A 6,241-nucleotide genomic window follows, 5' to 3' on the forward strand; every position below is an offset into this window, starting at 1 on the left:
TTTCAAAACACCTATTATGAAATGAGTATGTATCCCACCCGAAAGCTGGGCTGAGAGGAGAAACAAAATGCTTTTCTCTAAAAAGTTATTTCACTCACTCAGTGGTTTTTAATCTGTTTTCATCTGTGACCCCCTAAAAAAAGAGAGAATGTGGATGCTCTGAAAACCTAAACACATGGTCTGCCAGCACCCCAGGGGTGCACAGCACACAGGATGAAAACCACTGAACTAAGCAACAAGAAAAAAGAAGAACAAACTGGCCTGCTTTGTCGAAGGTAAGAATATCTCATAATAAGAAAAGCTGTCAGACAAAATCCACTTATTATACTCATACACTTGGCTAACAGCGCGGAGAAAAATGCTCGTTTCTAAAACGGCTGATTGCTTGTAGTAAAACAGAACCAATGACAGGGATGGCATCTTTGTATTCCTCTTTTCATGGCTAAACTAAAGAAGAGGGAAAGAACATTAAAAATGAATGCAGCAATACAGACATTCTGGTGAAACCCAAAGCCAACGAGAGACTCCTAAAATGCCCGAGGCTCGGGGGGAAAGGAGGTGTGGCCATGGGGGTGAATTTTGAAGTGATAGTGGAGGCGGTGGGTGAGAGAGAAACTCCCCCATCTTGTAACCACCGGGTGCGAGAACCATCAGAGCATGGAGCCCTAGTTTGGATCAGCAGCTACGCTGGCAGCTGGATGACACGGACCTCTCGCACCCTGACCGTCCCATGACAACTGAGTGTCTGGCAGGGATGGGAAGGGCTGCGGGTTACCCCAGCTGCCTCTGCACTGTATGCGACCTCCAAGGACATATATGTATTCATGTGGAGCACAGCCAACCTGCGGAACTCACTGCCAGGGGATGCCCTGACACCTAAAGGATCATGGAGCTCAGAAAAGCACCAGATATGCTCCTGGAGATCAAATCTGTCAACTAGCCAAGGACACAACCCCACACTTGGGGGAACCCTTAACCTGTCACTGCTAGAAAACACTGGGCAAGATACACCATGTTTTGACCCCAGCCAAGGGTCCCAAAACAACAAACTTTTTTTTCCTCCCCCCATACAGTCAGCCACAGGCTTCCTTATCCAGCCAGGCTGGCCCATGTTTCTGGTGGGGGTGAGCCCACAGAGCCACCGCCCTGGCTGTATTTCCCGCTGTCCATCAGTCCATCCCTCTCCCCACAGCTTGGAGAACAGCGTTTTGTGGCCCTGCCCCCCACCCCCCAGGTCCAATCGTAGCTCGATTTTCACCAAAGAGCCCCCAGGAGTCCTGGGGGGCGATATGCAAATGAGGCCTGGCCCTGTCAGCAGTTCCCCTCCCTCACCAGCGGGGGGGGGGGGGCAGTGAGCACCCTGAGACCTAGGGGGGGCCAGGCCGGCGTGTCCTTGGTCGTGTAGCCCAAACTGGACACTTTGACTGGGCCCTAAACCCCCTACTGACTCCTCTCCCCATAGCTGGGAGGCCCCCTTCCCAGCCAGGCCCCCTCACTGCACCCCACTCCCAGCCCCACACACCAGCCAGGCCCCCTCACCTCCCTCCCGCCAGGTGTGTTGGGTGTTGTCCACTTCACACTCCCTCCCCAGGGTCCCCCAGCTTCTGTCATCCACACGGGGGGGGCTGGAAGAGCAGAGACCCCCCCCCGAAGGCAGGGCCCCCCAGATCTTAACTCATGCAGGAGGGGGCAGGGAGAGACGGTCAGATACTCCCCCAAGAGTGACAAGATTCCCCCCACATCCCAGCTCACATAAGGGGGGGCAAGGATTGGGAATCAGCCCCCCCATAGACAGCCCCCCCAGATCCTCATACACCCACAAGGGAGCAGGAAGAGGAGCTCTGACCCCCCCCATCAGAACCCCCCCAATCCCATAAAGGGGACTCGGATCTGCCATACCCCAATTCCACCTCCCCCAAATGTCACCCCCACACACAAATCCCCCACCCCGGGAAAGAATCACTCTCCTGCCCCCAGCCCTCTGCCCCGTCTCTGAGATCCTGGTGCAGGGCAGGAAAAAAGGGGGGTGCCCGGTTTTGTGGGGCCTGGCAGGCTGCCAACCTTTTGGGTAGCTCCGGGGCAGTTGTGAAAGTACCCGGCTTCTCCCCACCCGATGACTTAGCCTGGCTGCGATCCGGCCGGGCCGGGCGCTCCGGGGCGGGGAGGCTGGTATATAAACTTGGATGGTCCCCAGGAATGAGGGAGAGGCACCAGGAGCCACCAGCAACCGGTAAGGAGCTCTTGGGGGGGGGGATCGGAGGGGAAAAGCCAGGCCTGGGGGGGGAAGGGGGTCAGCCCATTTCCTCTGGCTCCCTGGAAAGGTCTCCAGCTAGGAACGAAGGATGCCGGATGCTGGAGGGGCTAGCACGGGGGGGGGGGGGGGTCAGTCCTTGGCAGATGGGGCAAACGTTTGGGGGCGAGGCGGAGAAGCAGCCAGGTCTGACCTCCCATGTCTGGGGGAAGCGTCGATCAATTTCCGAAGGCTCAAAGAAGAGCCGCGAAAACGAAGAAAGGACTAAAAAAACTCTTGCTGTCGGGGGTCGTCTCCAGAGCTTCAGTCCCTTAGCGCCACGCAGAGCCGGGGGGGAGCCCCTCTAGGCGCAGCAGGAAGGGGGTGGCAGAAATTCGAGGCTACAGGGTTTTCCGATCGGACGGCCGGATGCAGACGGACGAGCGGGTGGGAGGTTTTAACAAGGCGGGGACCCTTCCCCGAGGGGTCCTGGCGAAGTCTCTGCCCCCGGTCGTGTCTCCGTGAAACCCGGCAGTTTTCCGGGATGGATCCACTACAGACCAGCTGGGAATCAATCCGCAGACAAAGCCGGACTCTGAGCTCCCTGGCCCCGGTGTGAATCGGGAGCCAGCCCCATGCACCTCAAACCGGCTTGGCCGTCAATTCAGGGCGTCGGGCGTCTAGCCGGGAGGCGCCCGGCAAGGTTGCACAGGGATCTGATTCACGCGCCCTGGCCTGATTCCCATGCTGCGGAGGAGTGGGGGCGGGGTGGTTAATTACGCCACAGTGAGGGGGTGGAGGGGCAGCACCCAGGCTGGGGAAATGGGCCAGCTGTGGGCAGGAGCAGACCTCCGTGCGCAGGGGGGGGGGGCCCCCAGACAGAGGGGTGCCAGCTGGGCAGCCAAGAGCAGAACCGGTCTGGAAGGGGGGGCAAGAAGGAGCTGAACCCGGCCCAGGAGCCAGCCCCGCAGGAAGTTGGCGAGGCAGCCAGGAGCAGATCTGACCGCTGGCATCCCCCCCCCCCACGCAGGCGAACCCACAGAGCCCCCGCGATGTGTGACAAATGCAAGTGCTTCTGCCTCGTGTTGAAATGGATGTGGCACGTCATCAAGCGGCTCTGCAGGAGGAAGAGAGGTACCGGGCGGGAGAGGTGGTTGGGAATTGGGGGAAGGGGGAAGGAGGATCTAGTGGTTAGAGCAAGGAGGGGTGGGAAGCCAGGACTCCTGGGTTCCAACCCTGGCTCTGGGATGGGGAGGGAGTCTAGTGGTTAGAGCAAGGAGGGGCGGGAAGCCAGGACTTCTTGGTTCCATCCCCGGTTTGCCTCTCTGTGCCTCAGTTTCCCTTTGAACGACATGATATTTAGCAGCACCCACTGGGAGCAGGTAGGCGATACCAGCTGTCACGGGTGGCGGGGCCACTCCGGATTGACCATGCCTGGAGTGGGGGGGACCGGCGGTGAACACAACAGCACCGACTCCACAGCAACCAGCTGGACCGGCTGCATACTCGCTGGCAGGGAGGAGGCCGGTGACTCAGATGAGCCGGCGATTGGCCAAGCCGCTGATTGGGCCATGTGAGGGGTGGGAACGAAGCAAGCCAGGCCCAGCCTCTCCGGAGAATCACCCATGTCCTCCCCCTTCCACCTCTGAGCATGAGAGAGGTAAACTGAGGCATAGGAATACTTGGAAGCGATGCAGCCGAGACAGGAGCAGGAGAAGGGAACGGTCACCCTGCTCTAACCTCTAGTCCCCACTCCCCTGCCAGCGAACTGGTTGGAGATTCCCCTGTCTGTGTTTTTGTTGCAGAATCAAGCCAACGCACCGACGAGAGGACGTCTTTATTGGGCGAGCAGTGTAAAGGCGGGTCCTGAGGAAGTCACGTTCCATCTGCCAGAGTCCCTCCTCCCCTCCCCTCCCGTGAAGCCAGCCACACCTGCGTGGTGGGGGGCCGGGATTCGTGGTCGGACCCCCCTATGGAAGGAAAGAGATAGCCGGGAAGGGCCCGCTCATGAACCCGTCTTCTCTTCTTCCCCCACACTTGTATTTCCCTCGGTTGTAATTGTTAACAGTGTAGAGGGCTGGGTGCCACATCTTGGCTAGACGCCCCACCTTGCTGGCATCATGGGCAGCCAAGGCTCACAAAAAATGACCCCCCCAATCTGCGAAGGTGTCGGGATGGATGTCGTTTCGGCCTCTTATGGAATTAGCGTCCCTGCAACTCCAATGGCCGGACACCCGTTTGGAGAAAAACACTCAGTGTTAAAATTCTCACTCCTCCCAAGGCACACATGCCGGCTCACTGTCTCCCATTGACCGCAACACCGCAATCGTGAGGACAAGGCGCTACAAAGTGATTCACTTGATCCCACAATAGAAGAATGAGGGGTCACCAAACGAAATGAACAGGCAGCGGGTTTAAAACAAACCAAAGGACTTTTTTCCCCACGCAGCGCACCGTCAACCTGTGAAACTTCTCGCCAGAGGATGTGGTGAAGACCAGGACTTTAACAGGGTTCAATAAAGAGCTAGAGAGATTCATGGAGGTTAGATCCATCAATGGCTGTTAGGAGGGGTAGGAATGGTATCTCTGGCCTCTGTTTCTCTGGAGGTGGGTGACGGGAGGGATCACATGAGGATAACCTGTTGTGTTCCCTCCCTCTGGGGCACCTGGTGCTGGCCACTGTCGGCAGACAGGCTACTGGGCTAGATGGACCTTTGATCTGACCCAGTCTGGCCGTTCTTACGTTCTTGAAAGGAGGACTTCTTTCCAACGCTCAGGGAGATGTAGATGGAAAAGCCAATAGGTCAGTGTACTCCAATGCGCCGACTGGATTCGAGAGGAAAACACCGAGGCTTTGTCTACACGACACGTTTTTGCGGCAGAAGATATGCTAATGAGGGACTCATTAGCATAAGGCGTGATCTCATGAGCGTATTTCCCGTCACACAAACGGGTCGTGTAGACGTAGCCTCAGGGTGGAACGTAGCCACGGCTGGGACGCTGCGCTCTTAGTCCTTTACATGACGCCATTTCGAAAGGTAAAAAGACAATTAGATTTGAAACTGACTGTCCTCAGGCCGCTAACACTTAGGAGAAAAAGGCTCTCATCCAAAATGTCTTCAGGGACAATAAGGGGGGCTGGGGAGAAGGCATGTGAGGTTATTTCGGGGGTGCAATAAAAGCCCAATAATAAGGAAAGCTGTAAAAAAAAATCATACTTCTTACTTTCAAATGGGCCAGTTTAGGCTAAAAACACATGGGGTCAAAAATCCCCAAACCCACTGTGTCTTCTACCAAAGCTGATGTTATTGTTGCTGTTCATTCCCAGACCCCACACCAATCCCATAACAGCGTTTAAAAAAACAACAACCCATATTTGATTCCAATGCCTGCATCGCAGTTCGGAGGAAACCGCTCTGTGTTAAAAACCTGCTCGCCCTCTCTCACAGAGGCGGCGTGAGCGGTGTGGTTACTTCTAGGGCTGTGCACAAGCGAGCAAGGAGAAAAGTTTGTCAAAAAGTGAATCCCTGTTAGACTCAAGCGCTTAGTTAGCACGGAGGAGACAAACGGGCTCTGTTAAAACCCAGAGGCGGGGTCTTTCCTCGAGGCAGCTGGTTCGACTTCGCAGCCGCTTCTACGAATCAAGCAAACGGTAACATCACCCGGCCATAGGAGGTGAATGAGGAAAATGAACCACCCCCATGCCCTGGCAGCGGGCGCTGGGCAGACAGGAGACTTCACAGACCCAGTGCCTTGGAGGAGCGTTGTACCTGTCAGTCGCGCCGATTGTTGGTCCCGCGGGGTTGGGGCAGATTCCTTCGCCTGCCAAGCCAAGGCGGACGGGTGTAAAAATGAACCATGTATGGAGCTAACAAACTCAGACCCCACCTGCTCTGACTACTAGTCCCCACTCCCCTCCAAGGGCTGGGAAGAGAACCGAGGAGTGCTGGCTCGCAGACCTCCCCTGCTCTACGCACTAGACCCCACTTCCCTCCCAACGCCAAGGAGAGA

Source organism: Pelodiscus sinensis, chromosome 19 (assembly GCF_052426305.1).
Source record: "Pelodiscus sinensis isolate ZL-2025 chromosome 19, ASM5242630v1, whole genome shotgun sequence".
Classification (NCBI taxonomy): Eukaryota; Metazoa; Chordata; order Testudines; family Trionychidae; genus Pelodiscus; species Pelodiscus sinensis.